The following is a 24,697-nucleotide window of genomic DNA, read 5'->3' as shown; positions in this document are numbered from 1 at the left end:
GTCTTTGTAAGTTGCCCAGATCTGTCCTAATAGTCTGGCATCCACGAGAGCAGCAACCCAAGTGAGCGATCATTGGCTACAGCTCCCTTATATGGGCAGGGACTGGACTAAAGCTCACTGGTCCATAACAACTGTCAATCTTCTGTACAAAGAGTTATGGGTAAACATGTGACCCAAGGACCTCCAAAGGTCCTCCATCATCCATAGAGGAATTAACATAGTCACATGACTGAAGGTCCTGCGACGCTACCAAGTTAAGCATACTAATATACATGGGGCCTCATTTACTAAGAGTTTCGGGTTTTTACTAGTGGGAAAAGTTGTTTCAGACATGCAGGATTCCTCTCTATTTACTATTGGGGAAGGTCGGGAACATTTTCTGACCAGCTTTTTCTAGGTCGATATTTCCAGCCATTTACCCACAGGATGTTCTGTGAATTCCATAGTAAATCGGTCGGGTTGTGAAGCCACGCCCCCTTTGGCTGGCCGCATCCCCTTTTGTGACAGACCACGCCGCCTTTTCGGGTTTGTCAAATTTTTCAGGCGCACACTGGCGCACACTGGGGCAGACATGTCTCAGACAAAATAACCAGACAAAAACTGGTCGGTTTCAGCTTAGAAAATGAGGCCCATTATGTTAAATATGTACATTTAGACATTACAAGACTAGAAAGAAAAGGCGACTAGGGGCTGTCCCACCTGGGGGACCCTACCTGAACGTAGGAACTCTGACTTTGGGGACCACCATGCAAGGTACGGTATGCAATACGGTACCGGAACACCACAAACCCCCTTACTTAAGATAAGTCGGCCTCGACGTCTGTCCCCTAAGACAGAGGGACAAAGTGAAGGTTGCTTTATAACAGTCCTGGGCATAACTTTTCAAATGTCCATCAGTCAGGCTCTATAAACACTAACAAGGTTATTTAACCCCTTAAGGACTCATGACGAACCGGTACGTCATGAGTCCGCTTCCGATCTATAACGCGGGGCCACGCCATGGGGTCGGGCCTGGCCTCTAACAACAACCGGGACCCGTGGCTAATAGCGCGTGGCATTGATCGCGCTGCTGCGCACTATTAACCCTTTAGACGCGGTGTTCAAAGTTGAACGCCGTGTCTAAAGTGAAAGTGAAAGCATGCCGGTAAGCTCAGGGAGCTGTTCGGGATAGCGGCGGTGAAATTGCGGCATCCCGAACAGTAAAAGCTACATAGAATTCATTACTCACCCAAACAAATGACGGTGCTACAAGGTGGCTGCCTGTCACAGATGCACGGATTGCAGCGGAGGTAAAACCAAACAGGTTTATTGAGTAAAATACATACAGAGACAACGCGTTTCGCAAGGCTCCCCTTGCTTCATCAGGTCTCTGCCCTCTTTGCATCTGTGACAGGCATCTGTGCCCCCTTGTAGCGCCAAACTGCGATCCACACCAGTGAGGGGTGCACACCTCTCCATATCTTTGACTTAAAAAATATATATATTTACCCTTCCTAAGTCCTCTCAGGAAGAGTCCCTGCAGTCCATAGGGCTCTCCTGCAGGGTTCACCCCTTGCTCACCTTCTGTTAATGCATTGTAAATGTGTTGTGTACATATTGTTCATTATACATAAAGTTGTACAAATGTATAAAGGTTAGTCATGTGAACCACTGTCATGTGACACTACCCAGAGTGCCATGGACACAGGAAGCACAGGCTTAGCATCTGTTACGCCGAGCGCTCCGGGTCCCTGCTCCACCCCGGAGCGCTCGCGGCGTTCCTCTCTCTGCAGCGCCCCAGTCAGACCCGCTGACCGGGAGCGCTGCACTGACACTGCCGGCGGGGATGCGATTCGCATAGCGGGACGCGTCCGTTCGCGAATCGCATCCCAAGTCACTCACCTGTCCCGGTCCCCGGCTGTCACGTCCTGGCGCGCGCGGCTCCGCTCCTTAGGGCGCGCGCGCGCCAGCTCTCTAAGATTTAAAGGGCCAGTGCACCAATGATTGGTGCCTGGCCCAATCAGTCTAATTAGCCTCCACAACGAGGTTGAGCCGTTGCCGGTGGATACGACCTGGTTGCTACCGCTGCAGCAAGACCATCCCGCTTTGCGGCGGGCTCTGGTGAATACCAGTAGCAACCTAGAACTGGTCCACCGACACGGTCCACGCCAATCCCTCGCTGACACAGAGGATCCACATCTAGCCTGCCGAGTCTTAACAGTAGATCCGGCCATGGATCCCGCTGAGGTCCCGCTGCCAGTTGTCGCTGACCTTACCACGGTGGTCGCGCAGCAGTCTCAACAGATAGAGCAACTTGGACAACAGTTCGCCCAACAAGGACAGCAGCTGTCGCAGTTGACCGCCATGCTACAGCAACTTCTGCCACAGCTACAGCAGCAACCATCTCCTCCGCCAGCTCCTGCACCTCCTCCGTAGCGAGTGCCCGCTCCTGGCCTCCGCTTGTCCCTGCCGGACAAATTTGATGGGGACTCTAGACTTTGCCGTGGTTTCCTGTCACTGCGACTGTACAGTCCTTATTCGCTGAGGTTCGTAGTGTCTTTGAGGAACCAGCCCGAGCTTCTTCTGCCGAAACTGCCTTGCTGAACCTGGTCCAGGGAAGTTTTTCTGTAGGAGAATACGCCATCCAATTTCGTACCCTCGCCTCTGAATTATCTTGGAACAACGAGGCCCTCTGCGCGACCTTTAAAAAAGGCCTATCCAGTAACATCAAGGATGTGCTGGCCGCATGAGAGATTCTTGCCAACCTGCAAGAACTTATCCATTTGGCCACCCGCATTGACATGCGTTTTTCTGAAAGATACCAGGAGCTCCGCCAGGAAAAAGACCTTGATCTCTGGGCACCTCTCTCACAGTATCCTTTGCAATCTACCCCTGTGCCTCCCGCCGAGGAGGCTATGCAGGTGGATCGGTCTCGCCTGACACATGAAGAGAGGACTCGCCGTAGAGATAAAAATTTATGTCTGTACTGCGCTAGTACCGAACATTTCTTGGTGGATTGCCCTATTCGTCCTCCACGTCTGGGAAATGCACGCACGCACCCAGCTCACGTGGGTGTGGCGTCTCTTGGTATGAAGTCTGTTTCTCCACGTCTCACTGTGCCCGTGCGGATTTCTCCTTCTGCCAACTCTTTCTTCTCAGCTATGGCCTTCTTGGACTCTGGTTCTGCGGGAAATTTCATTTTGGCCTCTTTTGTTAATACGTTCAACATCCCTCTGACCCGTCTCGTCAAGCCACTCTACATTTGCTCGGTCAATGGAGTAAAGTTGGACTGCACTGTGCGTTACCGCACAGAACCCCTGCTCATGAGCAATGGACGGCATCACGAAAAAATTGAATTTTTTGTTTTGCCCAACTGCACATCTGAAGTCCTCCTCGGTCTGCCATGGCTCCAACGCCACTCTCCTACCCTTGACTGGACCACCGGGGAGATCAAGAGCTGGGGTGCTTCTTGCCACAAAAAATGCCTCACGTCTGCTCCCTGTCCCGTCAGTCAAACCTCAGTGTCTCCTCCTCATTGCCCCTGTCCTGGTAACACTCTGCCCCCCCTCCCCATTCCCACTCCTTCTGAACTGCCTGCCGTTGATGTGTATACCCAGGACTTATCTGTCCTCCAGAAGGAGACTCTACAATCGCTCCCAATGTTCTCGTCCCTTGTGGAGCGACAACCGGACAAAAAGAGGGGGAGACCTAAGGTGGGGTAATGTTACGCCGAGCGCTCCGGGTCCCTGCTCCTCCCCGGAGCGCTCGCGGCGTTCCTCTCTCTGCAGCGCCCTGGTCAGACCCGCTGACCGGGAGCGCTGCACTGACACTGCCGGCGGGGATGCGATTCGCATAGCAGGGCGCGCCCGCTCGCGAATCGCATCCCAAGTCACTCACCTGTCCCGGTCCCCGGCTGTCACGTCCTGGCGCGCGCGGCTCCGCTCCTTAGGGCGCACACGCGCCAGCTCTCTAAGATTTAAAGGGCCAGTGCACCAATGATCGGTGCCTGGCCCAATCAGTCTAATTAGCCTCCACCTGCTCCCTGCTCATATAACCTCACTTCCCTTCACTTCCTTGCCGGATCTTGTTGCCTTGTGCCAGAGAAAGCGTTTATAGTGTTTGCCTTACCAGTGTTCCTGACCTCTTGCTATCGCCATTGACTACGAACCTTGCCGCCTGCCCCGACCTTCTGCTACGTCTGACCTTGCCTCTGTCTAGTCCTTCTGTGCCACGCCTTCTCAGCAGTCAGCGAGGTTGAGCCGTTGCCGGTGGATACGACCTGGTTCCTACCGCTGCAGCAAGACCATCCCGCTGCAGGCTCTGGTGAATACCAGTAGCAACCTAGAACCGGTCCACTGACACGGTCCACGCCAATCCCTCGCTGACACAGAGGATCCACATCCAGCCTGTCGAATCCTAACAGCAACCAATGGGCTTTAGTCCAGCCCCCCTATTATATAAGGGGCTGTAGTCTCTAAACTCTCGCTCTTGATTCCTGGATTCATAAGAAAGCACAATACCTGTACTATCTAAATTCATCTAATCTAGGCCAAAGCCTAAAGATCCTGTAGCCACTTCAAAATGTGAGTTATCAAGCTCTATCTACAATTCTAGTGACTACTACTCAACTCAAGAATAATATTAGTAGCACAGTGGCCTGCATAGATATTCTCAATACTACAAGTCCCAGCAAGCCTGTGAGGTATCTTGCATTCCAGTTGCCTCTAGAGAAACTGCATATTTGTAAAGACTGTTTAATAAGAATTCCAAGTGAAAGTTCCAGTTATTTTCATAATTCCTTCTGTGGACATTCCTTTATTGCCTGCCGATTCTGGGTTGGTTGTCGGCAGGGCCTTACACCGAAACAACCACATCCTGGCGTCACGACTAATCAGGGGTTAATACCACCAGACCCTGCTACACCATTGCAACACCCCGGCACCACACACTCACTGGCCACTTTATTAGGTACACTGTTCCAGGACCAGGTTGGACCTTTTGCCTTCATTCATTGTGGCTAAACATCCATGTTGCAAATCTCCAAAGGTGATCTTTTGGATTAGGATTTGGTGACTGTGGAGGCCATTGGAGTCCAGTGACCTCATTGTCATGTATGAGATGATGTCATGTGACATGGGGCATTATCCTGCTGGAAGTATCATCAGAAGATCAGTGCACTGTGGTCACAAAGAATGGACATGGTCAGCTACAATACTCAGGTAGGATGTCACATTTATACTAAGGGGCCCAAAGTGTGCCAAGAAAATGTCCCCCACACCATTACACCACCAGCAGCCTAAACTGCTGATACAAGGCAGGATGGATCCATGCCTTCATGCTGTTTATGCCAAATTCTTACCCTACCATCTAAATGTTGCAGCTGGAATCAAGACTTGTTCTTCCAGTCTTTAATTGACCAATTCTGGTGCCTGTGTAAACTGTAGCCTCAGTTTCCTGTTCCTAGCTGACAGGAATGGCACCCGTTGTGGTCTTATGCTGCTGTAGCCCATCTGCTTTAAGGTTAAACATGTTGTATGGTATTTTGCATACCTTGGTTGTAATGAGTAGTTATTTAAGTTACTGTTCCCTTTCGATCATCTCGAACCAGTCTGTCAATTCTCATCTAACCTCTGAAATCAACAAGATATTTTTGCCCCCCACTGGATGTTTTATTTTTTTTTCTGACCATTTCCTGACCATTTTTTGTAAATCTTAGTAATAATAAATTTTTAGGTCCGGTCAAAAATGAACCAACCAGAGTAAAACGGTGACTCTGGTCGGCTCATTAAAGTCAATGGATGGTTTTTCCCTCCCCCAGCCGGATCCGGGACCCGTACAGTGAAAACGTGGTGTGCATGCACTCTTATACATTGGGTATCATATTTACAATAAAAACAGTCCAATCTACTTACAGTCTCTATACTGTAATGGCAGACAGCTGGTTATTGTAAATCTATTATTTTGTAGCAAAATTGTGGGTGGTCTACAAATATCTATCAATAAAAGAAGCCAAAATGTTTGTTTATTGTGTCTACTCTCTATGGGGGAGATATTCAGTGAAGTGCAATGTTATACATTAACTGTCAGCAGCCTCTAGTGGCCATAGATGAAAATGTATTCTGAAAATACCCAACAAATACAGCCACGCTCTCTAAACAGCCTGGGCTGGGATAAAGGGTAGGCAAGGGTAGGTGACATCATAGTTGCCACCCAGAAATTTCACCCATCTGTCTGTACTAACTACCGTATTTTTCGTCCTATAGGACTCACCGGCATATAAGATGCACCCAATTTTTAGGGGCAAAATCTAAAAAAATAAAGATTTTGAACCCAATAGTGGTCTTCAACCTGCGGACCTCCAGATGTTGCAAAACTACAACTCCAAGCATGCCCGGACAGCCGTTGGCTGTCCGGGCATGCTGGGAGTTGTAGTTTTGCAACATCGGGAGGTCCGCAGATTGAAGACCACTGCATAGGAGGTAATACTCACGTGTCCCCGCCGCTCCGGACCTGTCACCGCTGCCCTGGATGTCGCTCCATCGCTGTCTACGTGTCCCCGTCGCTCCGGAACATCTCTGCTGCCGGCCGGGTATCCTCACTCTCCGTCGCCGCCATCACGTCGTTACGCACGCCGACGCACGTACGCGATGACGTGATGACGAGGAAGGAGAGCGCCGGCCATACAGGGGATCCCTGAACGGAGAAGACACCGAGGAGGCAGGTAAGGTCCCTCCCGGTGTCCTGTAAGCACTAACCCGGCTATTCAGTCGGGCTGTTCGGGACCGCCGCGGTGAAATCGTGGTGGGCCCAACAGCCCGACTGAACAGCCGGGTTAGTGTCACTTTCCCTTCAGACGCGGCGGTCAGCTTTGATCGGCGTGTCTGAAGGGTTAATACAGGGCATCACCGCGAACGGTGATGTCCTGTATTAGCCGCGGGTCCCGGCCGTTGATGGCCGCAGGGACCGCCGCGATAGGGGTGTATTCGCCGTATAAGACGCACCGACTTTTTCCCCCCAGTTTTGGGGAAGAAAAAGTGCGTCTTATACGGCGAAAAATACGGTATGTACTATAAGGCACCTATTTATCAGGGGGCAGCTAACTATATACTGTAGGGCACCTATTTACCAGGGGGAACCTGATTACATACAGGCCCACATTTATCATTGTAGGTGTAAGTGAAGCATTTTTCTGCACCTTTTTTTTGTGTGCTGGTAATGTGTAGGAGCACCACATTTATAAAATGGTCACAAAGCATTTGATACATTTTGTGCAGGTCACATTTTCTGAAATTTCTCTCTTCACATACACTAAAAAGCTACGCCAGGTCTGGGCTGGTGTAGTTTTAGAGACTTTTCAGTGGCTTTGCGCCTTTTTTGCGCCTTTTTACAAAAAGGTGCAGTTCATAAATCCCTTCCATATCAAGTGTATTGCCAAAATCAGTGGATTGCAACTCAAAATCAGCAGAAATGTGTAAACTAAAAGGCGCAAAAAGGCGCAAATAAACCCTGCTTGCGCCTTTTTGTGCCTTTTGTAGACACAAAAAACAGTCTAAAGACAATGATAAATGTCGGTCACTGTGAGGCACATGTCTACCAGGGGCATCTAACTGCATACTGTGAAGCACCTACCAGGGGGCACCTATCTACCTGGAAGCACCTAACTTCTTACCGTTAATCCTCTGCTCCCATTCTGGTGTTCCATGCATTACAAAAAAAATAAAATAGAAAATAAAATAAAAACAGCAGCACTATTTCCAGTTGGGTGCTTTATTTTTATTTTTTTATGTATTTTTTCCCCTAACGCTGTGGTTATTGGAGGTCACATCCCAACACTGTGTGCACCAACATAAAGAGACAATTGTATTGGGACTTTTGCAATGTGCTGCTGTTATTCTGTATTGTGTTGCTATATACTGCTATGATGTATAAGTGTGGAGTTGGGGTGCAATGCGAGGCATATGCAGGGCAGATGTTATGGCCCAAGGGGCAGATGGTATTAACCCTTTCTTGTTGTGAAGCCAGGTTTAGCCTTAACCACCCGAAGGTAATACCGCTGATCCTGGGTTAGGCAGGGGCAATGAAGACACCAATGCCATATTAAGGATAACGGCAGCTTTACTGAGGCAAGACAGGTGATATAGTCTTTGCAGTTCAGCCAAATATCCCAAGGAGGTGACCAGTGACACAGGGGGACCTCGCAGACTTGCTGGAACTTTCAGTAGTTAGACTAACCACAGGCCACAGTGACTACAGATGGACGACTTGACAGAGATGGTGACTTGTCAGCGATACAACAAAGGCACTGTCTTATAGTAAACCATAGGCCGCTAATACAAATTTTCAACGAACATGAAGGCCAAAAATGGTAACAAAAAATATTGATCTTTATTAAGCATTATTAAAAAAATGACACACAATAACATAACATAGATGTAGGTAAAATTAGGTTACACATACAGAAAGAAGAGGTGAGTATATCACATGAATGGCATAGGAGGACAGAGAATCTACATGATAATATATACCAATGTGTACAAAATCACTGGTAAGTGATGCACACAGTATAGACCAAGCGCAAAAATGTATGCAATACATATAAGGCAAATGGATTCAGGCTGAAAGAACGCGTTTTCGCTAATAGTGTTGAGTGCGAATATTCGCATTTAAAATTTTTATTGCGAATATAGCAAATTCGAGAATAGATTCACTATATATTCGAAATGGCAAATATTAGCTTTTTCCTGCATATGCGCATATTCGCATATACGCATATTCGCATATGCGCATGTTCCTTCTTTTCACTTGTGGGCCAACTAGAATGATGCAAATGCACTCTTCCTCGAATACGCGAATATGAGAATATTCCCATATGCGAATATTCGCATATGCGAATATAATGAATTCGCAAATATAGGATGAATATTCGTCTATACATTCGCAAAATATTGCGAATTCGAATATGAGCAATGCCGCTCATCACTATTCGCTAATGGCTTTTTCAAGGGGCACCATTCATGTGATATACTCACCTCTTCTTTCTGTATATGTAACCTGATTTTACCTACAGAGATTGTGATTGACAATAAGATGACTTAACTTACTGATGACCGACTTGTGGCTGCAGGACTTTAGGCTTGAGGCTTCCAATGCTCTGGACACAGACACTGAGACAACTGCACTGGACCTAAGCAGAAGTAGCAATGTGCTAAGAGAGAGATTGCAGCCCCTCCCATGGTTATAGTGGGGGGGGGGGGGGGGTTGGGGGCTGTGCAAGGAGCCCATAGGTCACTTGGAGGGGGGGTCACCTGGTCACTGGAGCCCTTTGGGTAACAATCATGTGGTACAAACAATAAAGCAACAGTACATTAGATGAGGCAAACCTATATACATAATGGGGGTATGCTACAGGGACTCTGCCTGACCGGGCAGGAGGACAGTACAGGGCCACATCATCCCGTACTGGGACATTACATTAGCAAGCAGTCTTTCTCTATCCTGACAATAGGCCAAGGTGGGAATACCTGTTTATTAAAAAATATAATTGTCAAGCAGGACAATGTGGTCACCTCCCTGGCACTTTATAATGTGAAGTATTGAGGAGGCAGCCAGGCAGGATTATAAGGCATCACCATGTTTGATTCCCGTGTGTTAGCAGGAATGATGGTCTTCTGCCATGTCCACCACAGGCACTGGCTTAGGCCTTGAAAGAGGCTAATTTTAGAAGATGGAGTCATCTGGCGATGAAGATGTGCAGCACAGTACTCTTACACTTAGTTGGATGGGCCTTAAAAGTTGTTAAGAGGCTGAAATTTAACACCAAATCAGGTAAGTGTGGATAGCCCATAAGAGGTTCTGGTGGCTGTTGGCCTTTGTAGAAAGAGTAGATCTGAGGCCTACCAGAGGACCTAAAGACTGCTGGAATGCCAGTGGATTGGAGACTGGAGCTGGCCTTTCCACTTGAAGCTGTGGGGGCAGTGTATGTAAATTCCTCAACTTGTGAAAAAGGAAGACATTTTTCCACTCTCTTTAAATTTGATGTGCCTGTGATATTTCTGGAAGTTCCTGCCTGCCCTATTTTTTCAGGGGGGGTTGGGTGGTCCCGGGTGTAAGGGTGTAGTTTGTCACAGCGGCAGTAGCTGAGGGGGGAATTGGAGGCACTTTAGGAGAATGGTGAGCGGCAGCCCAGCTATACCAGCCATGGGGGAACTGGGGTGGATACCTGTGGAAAAGGGACAATGGAGTCTCTGAAAGTGGGGCCCTTGGATCAGGGACTGTATGATCAATGGCACAGTAGGAGATTAGACAAACTGCCTTCAAGTCCCCCTCTTGCCAATAAGTATCTCAGGGTTAATTACAGTTTGTATTTGCACTGTTTAAACCCTTAAGGACCAGGCCAATTTTATTTTTGCTTTTTCTTTTTTTCCTTCTCGCCTTCTAAAATCCAAAACTCTTTTATTTTTCCATCCACAGACCCAAATGAGGGCTTGTTTTATGCGAGACCAATTGTACTATGTAATGACATTACTAATTTTACCATTAAATGTACGGCGAACCCAAAAAAATATTAATTGTGTGAGGAAATGTAAATGAAAACTGCAATTTTGCTAATTTTAGAAGGTTTTGTTTTCACGATGTACACTTTATGGTAAGAATGACATGTTTTCTTTATTCTGTGGGTAAATATGATTAAAATGATACCCATGTTTACATACTTTTCTATTATTTTACTGCCTTAAAAAAATCTCAAACTTTTTTTTTTTTTACAAAATCAGTATGTATAAAATCACCCTATTTTGATAATCTCTAACTTTTCCATTTTTCTGTATACAGGGCTATATGTGGGCTCATTTTTTGTGCCATAACCTGTAGTTTTTTTTAATGTTTTACTTTGGTGTATAAGTGACTATTTGAACGCTTTTTGTACATTTAAGGGGGAATGTAATGGGACTAAAAAGCAGCAATTTTATTTTTTTATTTTTTTTATGTTCACTGTACGGGATCACTTACATTATATTTTGATAGATCGGACATTTACGCATGTGGCAATACTTTAATAAGTATTATTTTTTCCCACTTTTTTTTGTAAAATGGGGAAAAATGTGATTTAAATTTTTATTGGGGGGGACGTTTTCAAAAAAATGTTTTACTTTTTAAAAACTTTTTTTACTTTTAGTTTTAACAAAAAGGTCAAGCGGATCTATACAATCGCCTAGTCATGAAATTATCACTATCTTATAGCTCATAGTGAATGCTACCAATGTCTTTCATTTTGGTTTTTGGGCTGTAAACATACATATAATCTTTATGATTCATTAATTATTGTTTTTCAATGTGTCAGCAAAAAAATTGAACATAGTCTTGCGTAGAGCTGTACAAGAGAGTCACATGCTGAGTGAGAAGTGAGTTTCTGAGGAGGAAGCAGTGCATGTGCTTTGCCATACAGGTCCTACAAAACAACCCCCTAACCCAAATAATCAATTACCCACATATTCCTTCACCTTACCCTCCAATGAGTTTTTCAGGAGTGGTGAGATGGAGGAAAGATATGGGGCTTGTACATGTGTACAAAACCTTATCTGTCCAATAATCTATGTAAAACTGTGGAGCCCAACTAAGCATGTGTGTTATTAATGTGGACAGAGAGTCCGCACCGCCATTACATCACAGGGGGCATCTTACAGCAGAAGGATGACAAATGACATGGATCCTAAGAGCAAAGAGAGGAGTGCACATCAGAACAGCCCAGCCTTGCCCAGATCCGTCCTCATTAGCAGCGCAGGAGCAAGAGAGAGATTAATGGCCACCGCTTCCTTATATGAGCAGGGGCAGGGCCGTTTTGGATTGGTCCAATGTCAGCTGTCACTCACCGTTACAATGCATGGTGGGTGATCACCTGACTACCTCCAGAGGTCCTTAACTAGAAAACCATAGAGTTCTGGAACGCATCACGTGACCCGCAGGTCCTGCGACACTACAACAAGGTAAGCATACATTATATACATATATACACTTAGAAATTGAATAATTTTAACTACTAAAGGGGTGACTAGGGGCTAACTATAGATGAGGACCCCACCGGTACCTAGGGACTCTGACTTTGGGGACCTCACCACAAGGTAACGGATGCAATCCGGTACCGGAACACCACAAAAAGTTTACTGTTCATTTGGAAAACAGACCAATCATAGTTTTTTGTAGACAACATTTGGTCCCTAAAGAGGTTAGCGCAAGAAAAACCCCTTTCTAACCAATGCCATATAGTTACAACATGGATCTAGTGAGGAAGCATGGTGCTAGCTCAGGAACGGTACCTGCACCATTCCCGGCGTGTTTCACCTGCTATCTGCCAGTAATGATCACTCAGGTGCCATTAGTTTAACTGTTTAGATACCACAATCAATAGTGATCGGGTCATCACAGCAGTATATACTGTAGATGTGTTATAATTAGAGTGGACTGATTTACACCCCCACAATATAATCTCACCTGTTAGGCCTCAGTTTCTGCTGTGACAAATTTTCTGAGCACTAATCACATAGATCAATGCAGTGAATATACATTGCATTTATCTATGGATGCAATCAAATGAATGCAATATAAACTTCTCCTAGGGAGACTGACATTTTTATTTTTTTATTTAATAAAAATCCCTTTTCTACTAAAAATGTTGTAGTGTTTTTTTTGTTGTCTTTTTGTATAGTGATCTTTACTTTTTATTGGTGGTATTTTGGGTTGGATGGGGCTCTTTTATTGGCCTTTGTTCAATTTTTTTCAGGGATCTCCCAAAAAAATTGATATTCTGGCATTAGGTATGCTTTATTTGCTTGACGACTTATGGAATTAATTGAATTAATTCTCAGGATAAGCCATCAAAGTTTGATTTCTGGGGAGCACCCTCACTGATCAGCTATTCAGCAGAGCTGTGGATACGGGATATACAAAATGAATTTTCTGGAAACATTTGGCATCATTCATTGTTCAGTGGTGACACCGGTGACGTTACTGTAGAGCAACATCCATTGAAGTGGTGCTGCAATATAAACACATGCTGGGCCCTCCATAGCTAGAGATGCTCTTTGTAACCACTATGTGCTCTTGCTAAAGGTCATTTTTTGTGCCTTTTATTGGGCATCTGTCCTCTCCTTGAAATGCTCATTCTTGATAATGAGCCTGTGTAACAGATATCAGCCAATGTACAAGAGAATGCTCATTCTTCGGCCGATCCCATTCACATGACCGATCCAGCCATTGTTTGTGAAGTCTCAGCGCTGAGCTCTTGCTTGTCTCTCAGCAGCCCATGTGAAAGGGCCCAAAAAGATTCTGAGTCTCCTATTATCCATGTGTAATGTCCCAGTACGGGATGTTGCTGTACTGTACTTCTGCCCTGTCAGGCAGAGTCCCTGGTGTGTCCTTGGGGCTCTCCTGCAGCAAACCCTATAGTATTTACAGGTTATGTGTAGTGATTTATTATAAGTGTAATATACCTTTAAATCTGTACCACATGATTGTATTGTTACCCAGAGAACCCCGGTGATAAGCTGACCTCCCAAGTGACCTATGGGCTCCTTGTACAGCCCCTCTATATAATACTGGGAGGGGCTGTAATCTCGCTCTTTCTATGCTCTTGAGTTCCTGCTGAGGTCCAGTGCAGTGAAGGGTTCCAGCGCCTGTGTCCAGCCATTGGAGGCCTCAAGTCTAAATCGCTTCTCAATCAAGTCAAGTCATCTATAGTCACCGTGGCCTGCATTATAGTCTGTCAAGCCATTGCAAGTCCCAGCAAGTGTGGTAGCCTGGGGGGTGTATGGTATGGGGAGTGTAGCTGTGCAGGTAAAAAGGGTGTTTGTTAACCCTTGCTATTCGTGACGCCAGGGTGAGGGCTCCTCAATAAAGCTTTTCCTACCGCCGCCCTTCCCAGGAACGATAGGGAGGTAGATGATACTGAGTTTAAGTAGTTAGTAATAATGGATTGTCCACAACCGGAAAGCTTCTGTAAACAGCGTTTACTTTACGGAAGATTTTCTGTACACTTCATCAACATAACAGTCTCTCATCAATACAGCTTCCTTTTGGAGATTGACAATGGTTGGGACTTTAGCTTTAAGAGTCTCTAGACTATTGCGCTGCTCCACTGGATTTAGGGGAAATAGTTGCGGTCCAGTAGTCAGGCTAGCATTAGCAGAAATTAGTATAAGACTCACGATTTTTGGTTCTGTTGAGGCCGTAGGTTTTGAGGCCTAGTGTGTCGTTGAAAGTTGCGTAGCACACCGTCCTGCGTCCTAGCTTGGTCACATGACCGCAGGTCCTGCGACGCTGAACAAGGTAAGTACTATACACTCCTATATAATATAGATAGAATTACTAATATATACATTTATTAATATACAAGTTAAACTTAAGGAGAGGCGACTAGGGGCTGTCCCACCTGAGGAACCCTACCTGAACGTAGTTACTCTGACTTTGGGGACCTCTACACTGGGTACTGGATGCAATACGGTACCGGGACACCACACAAGCCTGCAAGGCCCCCCTTTGTCACTGGCCCCTTCTCTGGAACACTGGCTGATCTGCATAGACTGTACTATCATTAAAGCTACTGTTATCCTTAACCTGGCCTTGGACTCTTTATTGCGCCTGCCTAACCTAGGATTAGCAGTACTACCTTTGGGTGGTTATAATGCCAAACCCTGGTGTCACATCAAGAAGAGGTTAATACCATCCACCCCTGGGGCCATAACATCTGCCCCCTTACACCTCACCTCACACCCCGTGGCTCACCACACATGGATATCAGGTGGTCATAGGATTGCCACCTGGCCGGTATTTTACCGACACAGCCGGTATTTTGGCCACCCTGCTGGTATTATTATATTAGAAATACTGGCAATGCAATGCTTGGTATTTATCCAACCAATCCTCCAACTCCCAGAATGTTACACCATATACTATACCAGTGTTTCCCAACCAGAGCACCTCCAGCTGTTGCAAACCTACGGCTGTACGGGCATGGGAGTTGTAGTTTTGCAGCAGCTGGAGGCACCCCTGGTTGATAAACACTGACTTATACTTTATACTACTATATAGTCCAACATGCTGGGAGTTGTAGTTTTGCAACAGCTGCAGGCACCCCTGGTTGGAAAACTCTGACCTATACTATATACTATTATATAGTCCAACATGCTGGGAGTTGTAGTTTTTGTCTGGGGCAGCTGATGAGACTCAGGCTGTTTCAGGTCATGCTGGGAGTTGTAGTTAGTAACTGACTGCAACTCCCGAATTTAATTTAAAAAAATAAGCAAGGTCACATCAAAACAAAAATGGTACTGTTAAAAACTACAGATCGGTGGGGGGAGGGGGGGGGGCAGGTGGGGAATTAGCCTCATACAGTCCTGTATAAGGAGAAATAAAAAAAAGAGATAGGACAACATTTCTCCCGCATATGTGTATCCTGTGATGTCAAACATATATAATTAATTATGCAAATTAGCATGGGCAGAATTTTTTTGCAAGAAAAGTGGCAACCCTAGATGGTTAGTATGTCTTCTGGAATCAGCCAAGAACCTACTATTCACAAACAGCAATGGCCAGCTATGAAATAAACATGTTACATGGCTTGGCTGTAATTCTGCATGCCTGAACGCCTCTATTGAAGCGCCATATGCACTCTTCATATATTATGTACAATTCATAGATGTCTGGATTTCCATGGATGATCTTGTTACCCCAAGTGTCTCTATTAACACCCAGCTAGGAAGCAGATGGGGTCTTAGTAAAAGCTGACTAATGATCTTCAGAGAGGGTCCCTTATCTCTGCTCAAACAAAAGATGAGGCACTAAGCCTTATGGCCATAGGTGTGCCCTAATTATATCCTCTGTGATTAAATGCCTGTAATTACATTTAGCGATTTAATTGCTATGTTTACTTATATGATTTACAACTATTCCTGTAAATCAGATCACGGCTGAAGCTCCCATGACAGACAGAGGCTTTCCTATAATGCTTTGCATTAGTCATCTATAACTATTTAACATGGCAGGTTAATATATTGGATTGTTTAATTGTATAATAGGAGCAGGGCTTATGTTACATTACAATATATGGCAGCCTTATATACGATAGCAGTGAAGTAAATGGGGCTTTCACATCAAATTTATATAGTGCCATATGATTGTTGTCACCTTGTCTGACGATTTTCAGTCAACAGATCTCATTGTTTTGGCAGGCTGAAAAATCCTAATTTGTAGGCCGCACTACTACTACTCTTAAAGGGGTATTCTTAAAGGGGCTTTATACATCTTATCCTCTATGCAAAGGATTGGGGATAAGATGTATAATCGCGAGGGTCCTGCCGCTGGGGACCCCCCGCAATCTCGATGCAGCCCCCATCACAGATAGGGGATAAAATGTATAAAGCCAGAATGCCCCTTTAAGGTGCAGCACAAATCGTTAAAAGTAATACCAAATGAACATAATGTATGCAGTGTTTCTACTAACCCAATTTTGTGCTCATTGGCAAAAGAAATGACGCAATGCGATGGAAATGTTGGATTCCTGAAAAACTCTGGATGCAGATGTATATATTTACATGTGTGGTCTGATAAGACACTGGGACACTGGGTCTTGCCCTTAGAGGATACTTTTGGGTAGTGTACCTCTTGGTGAGAGATTGCTGACTGCTAGATATGCCTCTATGATGCACTCAAAGAGATTTTGCCCAGTTCTTTATCTAGGTGGCTAGAACATTTATACCTAGATTGTGGAAATCTACTCGTCCTTCATCTATAATGTAATGTCTGAAGGAATTAGGTTATATTCACCTCATGGAGGTACAATGACCACAAACCGAGGGGATAAACATGATAAACTATGGCTCCCATGGGTTACTTTCAAGCATTCTGATATATATATATATATATAAAACATTACTTGTTACTTAACCTTTTAAGGACAATGGACGTACTCCTACGCCCCCGTTTCCGAGTCCTTAAGGACCGAGGACGTAGGAGTACATCCTGTCCATTCCCGGCCCCCCCGCAGCCAGCTGGAGCGGAGCCGGTGCCCGATACCTGCTGATATCGATCAGCAGGCATCGCGGCATATCGCCCAGGCATACCCCCCCCCATGTCGGCGATGGCCGCAGATCGCTGAACAATTTAGCCCAGCGATCTGCGGCGGATTCCGGGTCAATCAGGTCTCCAATGACCCAGAATTACTGGCTGATTGGGTCCATCTCTGATGGCCCCGAACAGCCATAGCCAGCAGGGGGGAGGTGGCACTGGTGCCACCTCACGATCGCCCTGATTCGTCGGCCGGTTTACCGGCCGACCAATCAGGGCACCTGCTGCGGGTGTCACTCCCGCAACCCGCTCCGCCCCTCTTCTGGAGGACGTGATCGGGTGCGGGACGTGGACCCCGGCAGCTGGGGACCCCGATCCCCAGCGTCCCTGTTGGGATCGGGGCCCCAGGAGCGGCGACGAGGGACTGACCTGCAGCGTGGATCAGCAGTTGGACGTGAGTGACAGCCTCCTGCTGTTGCTTAGCAACAGCTCCCAGCATGCAAAAGGGGCATTCTGGGAGCAGTAGTTATGCAACAGAAGGAGGCCGACCACCACAGCTCCCAGCATTTCCTTATGGGCATAGTTTTTGCAACAGCTGGAGGCACATTTTTTCTATGGAAACGTGTACCTTCAGCTGTTGTATAACTACAACTCCCAGCTTGCACAATCAGCTAAAGTGCATGCTGGGAGTTGTAGTGGTGCATCTGCTGGTTGCATAACTACAACTCCCAGCATGCCCGTTGGCTGTCGGTGACTGCTGAGAGTTGTAGTTTTGCAACAGCTGAAGGCACACTGGTTGTGAAACACTGAGTTAAGTAGCAAACCAGTGTGTCTCCAGCTGTTGCATAACTACAATCCCCAGCCGAAGTAGTATGCCTCCAGCTGTTGCATAACTACAAGTCCCAGCATGCCCTTCCACTGTCTGTACATGCTGGGGGTTGTAGCTTTTGCAACAGCTGAAGGCACACTGGTTGCAAAACACTGAGTTTGTTACCAAACTCGGTGTTTCACAACCAGTGTGCCTCCAGCTGTTGCAAAACTACAACTCCAAGCATGCACTGATTGACTGTACATGCTGGGAGTTGTAGTTTTGCAACAGCTGGATGTTTCTCTCCCCCCCCCCCCCCCCAATGTGAATGTACAGGGTACACTCACATGGGCGGAGGTTTACAGTAAGTATCCGGCTGCAAGTTTTCTGCCGCAGCTCAAACTACCAGCGAGAAACTACTGTGAACCCCCGCCCGTGTGACTGTACCCTAAAAACACTACACTACACTAACACACAATAAAATAAAAAGTAAAAAACACTACATATACATATACCCCCACACAGCCCCCTCCCCTCCCCAATAAAAATGACAAACGTCTGGTACGCCACTGTTTCCAAAACGGAGCCTCCAGCTGTTGCAAAACAACTACTCCCAGTATTGCCAGATAGCCACTGACTGTCCAGGCATGCTGGGAGTTTTACAACAGCTGGAGGCACCCTGTTTGGGAATCACTGGTGTAGAATACCCCTATGTCCACCCCTATGCAAGTCCCTAATTTAGGCCTCAAATGCGCATGGCGCTCTTTCGCTTTGGAGACCTGTCGTATTTCAAGACAACAGTTTAGGGTCACATGTGGGGTATTGCAGTACTCGGAAGAAATTGTGTTACAAATTTTGGGGGGTATCTTCTGCTATATTTTCTGCCATATGGGGTGTTTTCTGAATCGGGAGAAATTGGGCTTCAAATTTTGGGGGGTATTTTCTGCTATTACCCTTTTTTAAAAATGTAACATTTTTGGGAAACCAAGCATTTTAGGTAAGAATTTTTTTATTTTTTTTTACATATTTTTTACCCTTTTTAAAAATGTTAAATTTTGGGGAAACCAAGCACTTTAGGTAAAATGCGGCATGCCCCCAGAGCAAAATTTGCTTTCAAAAAACCAAATGTGACTCCTTCTCTTCTGAGACCTGTAGTGCGCCAGCAGAGCACTTTTCACCCCCATATGGGGTGTTTTCTGAATCAGGAGAAATTGGGCTTCAAATTTTTGGGGGCATTTTCTGCTATTACCCTTTTTAAAATGTAAAATTTTTGGGAAACCAAGCATTTTATGTAAAAAAAAAATATTTTTTTTACATATGCAAAAGTCGTGAAACACCTGTGGGGTATTGAGATTCACATTACCCCTTGTTACGTTCCCCGCGGGGTCTAGTTTCCAAAATGGTATGCCATGTGAGGTATTTTTTTGCTGTTCTGGCACCATAGGGGCTTCCTAAATGCGTCATGCCCCCAGAGCAAAATTTGCTTTCAAAAAGCCAAATGTGACTCCTTCTGTTCTGAGACCTGTAGTGCGCCAGCAGAGCACTTTTCACCCCCATATGGGGTGTTTTCTGAATCAGGAGAAATTGGGCTTCAAATTTTGAGCAATTACCCTTTTTAAAAATGTAAACTTTTGGGGAAACCAAGCATTTTATGTAAAAACATTTATTTTTTTTTTTTTACATATACAAAAGTCGTGAATCACCTGTGGGGTATTAAGGTTCACTTTACCCCTTGTTATGTTCCCCGAGGGGTCTAGTTTCCAAAATAGTATGCCATGTGGGTTTTTTTTTTTTGCTGTTCTGGCACCATAGGGGCTTCCTAAATGTGACATGCCCCCCAAAAACCATTTGTCACTCCTTCGCTTCTGAGCCCTCTACTGCGCCCGCCGAACAATTTGCATAGACATATAAGGTATTTCTTTATTTAAGAGAAATTGGGTTTCAAATACAAATAAAAATTTTCTCCTTTTACCCCTTGTAAAAATTCAAAAAATGGGTCTACAAGAACATGCGAGTGTAAAAAATGAAGATTTAGAATTTTCTCCTTCACTTTGCTGCTATTCCTGTGAAACACCTAAAGGGTTAAAACACTTACTGAATGTCATTTTGAATACTTTGGGGGGTGCACTTTTTATAATGGGGTCATTTGTGGGGTATTTCTAAGATGAAGACCTTTCAAATCCACTTAAAAACTGAACTGGTCCATGAAAAATAGTGAGTTTGAAAGTTTTGTGAAAAATGTAAAAATTGCTGCTGAACTTTGAAGCCCTCTGGTGTCTTCCAAAAGTAAAAACTCATAAATTTAATGATGCAAACATAAAGTAGACATATTGTATATGTGAACCAAAATTTTTTTTATTTTGAATATCCATTTTCCTTACAAGCAGAGAGCTTCAAAGTTAGAAAAATGCTAAATTTTCATTTTTTCATCAAATTTGGGGATTTTTCACCAAGAAAGGATGCAAGGTACCACAAAAATGTACCACTATGTTAAAGTAGAATATGTCACGAAAAAACAATCTCAGAATCAGAATGATAACTAAAAGCATTCCAGAGTTATTAATGTTTAAAGTGACAGTGGTCAGAATTGCAAAAAATGCTCTGGTCCTTAAGGTGTAAAATGGCCTGGTCCTTAAGGGGTTAAAGGATCTACTCATATTTACATACTATGAGGGAGATTTATCAAAACCTGTGCAGAGGAAAAGTTGCCCAGTTGCCCATAGCAACCAATCAGCTCGCTTCTTTCATTTTTAGGAAGGCCTGTGAAAAATGAAACAAGCAATCTGATTGGTTGTTATGGGCAACTGGACAACTTTTCCTCTGCACAAGTTTTGATAAATCTCCCCCTATTTCTTTTCATTGCTTTCCTCATTTGGCTTTTTATATCTCCTTTCTATTTGGGTCTTCTTAAACTATTGTGGTGTCCCGGTACCGGATTGCATCCGTTACCTTGTGGTGAGGTGCCCAAAGTCAGAGTCCCTAGGTACCGGTGGGGTCCTCATCAATAGTTAGTTGCTATGGGCAACTGCACAACTCTTCCTCTACACTGGCTTTCCGCATATGCGCATATTCGCGGATATTGAGCCCTCCCTTCTTTAATGGTATAGGGAACTATGACTAGTGCATTAACTCTGTGATTTTTTGCCCATTGAAACCATTAGGCCCATTGTGGTCTATAGGGATCTTACGGCATTTAAAACAATAAGATAAGCAGGACCGTCTCAGCAGCTTAGTGGAACGGAGACCACCACTGGTTTGTGTCCCGGGGTGGGATAGAGTGTTGTGGTTTAACTTTACTTTCCTGGAAAAGCAGCTGAGTTGCCCATAGCAACCAATCAGATTGCTTCTTTTATTTTGCAGAGGCCTTGTGAAAAATGAAAGAAGCAATCTGATTGGTTGCTATGGGCAACTGAGAAACTTTTCCTCTGGACAGGTTTTGATAAATCTACCTCTATGGGGGAGATTCATCAAAACCAGTGTAGAGGAAGAGTTATGCAGTTGCCCATAGCAACCAATCAGATTGCTTCTTTCATTTTTGAAAAGGCCTCTGAAAAATGAAGGAAGCAATCTGGTTGCTATGGGCAACTCAGAAACTTTTCCAGGAAAAGCTGCTGAGTTGCCCATAGCAACCAATCAGATCGCTTCTTTCACTTTTCAGAGGCCTTGTGAAAAATGAAAGAAGCGATTTTATTGGTTGCTATGGGCAACTCAGAAACTTTTCCTCTGGACAGGTTTTGATTAATCTCCCTCTATGGGGCAGATTCATCAACACCAGTGTAGAGGAAGAGTTGTGCAGTTGCCCATAGCAACCAATCAGATCGCTTCTTTCATTTTGCAGAGGCCTTGTGAAAAATGAAAGAAGCAATCTGATTGGTTGCTATGGGCAACTCAGCAGCTTTTCCAGGAAAGTAAAGTTAAACCACAACACTGTAATACTCTGTTCCACCCTGGGACTTGACTCCGTGGTGGTCTCCCATCCACTGTGCTGCCGAGACAGTCCTGCTTAACTTACCGTTTTACATGCCGTGAGATCCCATAGACCACAATGGGCATATTAGTTCCAAAGGGCAAAAATTCACAGAGTTAATGCACTTGTCACAGTTCCCTATACCATTAAATAAGGGATGGCTAAATATTTGCGAATATGTGCATAAGCGCATATATTTTTGCATATGCGCAAACAATTTCGCATATGCGAAAAAAATGAATATTCCTAATTACAAATATATAGTGCTATATTCGCAATATTCGCGAATTCGCGAATATGCAATATTCGCGATTAAAATTCGAATTGCGAATATTCGCGAGCAACACTATAAGAGGGCTAAAACAAAATGTTTTAGGAACTAGCAACTTAATGTCAGATAGCTGCCTAATTGTCTAGTAAACTTTAAAATTTATAGTAAGCTTAATTAAAATGTCTAAGAAGCTAGAAACTAAAGGTCTAGATAGCTTCATAATTGTCTTGGAAGCCTTTATAAGTGTCTGGTAGGATTACTAGTCTAAAAATGTTTTAAAAATGTCTACTTAGCAATTCTGTTCTACCTGCCCTAGTCTCTCTGCCTTAGGGGACAGGCGTCGGGGTCGACTTGTTTTAAGTAAGGGGGTTTGTGGTGTCCCGGTACCAGATTGCATCCGTTACCTTGTGGTGAGGTCCCCAAAGTCAGAGTTCCTAGGTACCAGTGGGGTCCTCATCAATAGTTAGCCCCTTGTCACCCCTTTAATAGTTAAAATTATTCAAGTTCAATGTGTAGATATGTGGATAGAGTGCACTTACCTTGTTGTGTCGTTGCAGGACCTGCGGGTCACGTGATGCGTTCCAAAACTCTATGGTTTTATGGTTCAAGGACCTTTGGAGGAAGTCAGGTGATCGCCCACCATGCATTGTAACGGTGAGTGACAGCTGACACGGACCAATCCAAAACGGCCCTGCCCCTGCCCATATAAGGGAGCGGTGGCCATTACTCTTTCTCTTTCCTCGTGGGCTGCTGATGGAGGAGGATCTGCACAGCTGTTATCAGCAGTGACTAGGCCCAAGCCTTGCGGCAAAGGCCATCTTTACAAAACTGTGAGTTATCTCATTCCCTGTTAACTCAGCAAGATCACTGGACCTAAATAGACCCCTATATCCGGACAGATCTCTGCATCAATCCTAATTCTAATAATCTTTGAATAAGTCAATGGTCCTGGGCATCTGTCAATCACTGCCGTGCTATATAGAGACTGTATTGCTAAGACTGTTGCTGTTAATTGGATGTACCGCAAGTACCTCAGTAAAGTTTATGCAAGTTCAAGTTCATCTCTATTGTGGACCTTCATTCATTTAAGCACGCACCTATCGTTTCTGGGAAGGGTGGCGATAGGCCGAAGATTCACCTCAGCGTATTAACCCTCACTCTGGCATCACGAGTGACAAGGGTTAAATTAACCCCTCATATACCGAAGCAACACCCCCACTACACCACACCCCAAGGCAGTTACCACACTATTACTACTATTTTATGTTTTATTTGTGTTTAAAAAAGCTGCCACTAGGTGTTTCCCTACTTGTCCAGATCACATTCTCTTGCATAGACTTTTATAGTGTCTGGGTGTGAGGTGCAGGGTAGATGCAAGGCAGATGTGATGGCCCAAGGGGCAGATAGTATTAACCCCTTCTTGTTGTGGTGTCCCAGTACCGTATTGCATACCGTACCTTGTATGGTGGTCCCCAAAGTCAGAGTTACTATGTTCAGGTAGGGTTCCCTAGGTGGGACAGCCCCTAGTCGCCTCCTTCTACTCTAATTTTATAATGTTATTATGTATATATTTAATAGTGTGTATACTTCATATAGTGTATATTAGTACTTACCTTGTTAGCGTCGCAGGACCTTCGGTCATGTGACTATGTTAATTCCTCTATGGTATGTTGGAGGAACTTTGGAGGTCCTTGGGTCACATGGTTACCCACAACTCTCTGTACAGGAGATTGACAGTTGTATGGACCAGTGAGCTTAAGTCCAGACCCTGCCCATATAAGGGAGCTGTAGCCAATTATCGCTTTCTTGGGTTGCTGCTCTCGTGGATGTCGGACTAGCAGGATGGATCTGTGCAACTTTCGCCCTTAGCTCATCTATACAGAGTGCCTCCAGCTGTTTCACCACTACAACTCCCAGCTCATTTTTGGTCACTTATTATATCATGAAAAAATGAATGAAAAGCGATCAAAAAGTCAGATCAATACAAAAATAGTACTGCTAAAAACTTCAGATCACGGCGCAAAAAATTAGCCCTTATACCATCCCATACGCGGAAAAAGTACAAAGTTATAAGGGCCAGAAGATGACAATTTTAAACGTATAAATTTTCCTGCATGTAGTTATGATTTTTTTCAGAAGTACAACAAAATCAAACCTATAAAAGTAGGGTATCATTTTAATCGTATGGTCCTACAGAATAAAGAGAACTAAGAGAATAAAGCGCCCCCAAAATTTACAAAATGGCAGTTTTTTTTTTCAATTTTGTCTCACAATGATTTTTTTTCCATTTTGCCATAGATTTTGGGGTAAAATGACTGATGTCATTACAAAGTAGAATTGGTGGTGCAAAAAATAAGCCATCATATAGATTTTTAGGTGCAAAATTGAAAGAGTTATGATTTTTAAAATGTAAGGAGGATAAAAGGAAAGAGCAAAAATGGAAAAAACCCTGGTCCTTAAGGGGTTAAAGGGGTATTCCAGAATTTTTTTTTATTTGACTATGCTACAGGGGCTGTAAAGTTGGTGTAGTTCATAATATAGTGTCTGCACCTGTGTGTGACAGTTTTCTCACAATTCTTCTGTGATTTTCACCCCAATATTTATTTTTAACAGCATA

Source organism: Hyla sarda, chromosome 10 (assembly GCF_029499605.1).
Source record: "Hyla sarda isolate aHylSar1 chromosome 10, aHylSar1.hap1, whole genome shotgun sequence".
Lineage (NCBI taxonomy): Eukaryota > Metazoa > Chordata > Amphibia > Anura > Hylidae > Hyla > Hyla sarda.
Note: the sequence above shows the minus strand (reverse complement) of the source record.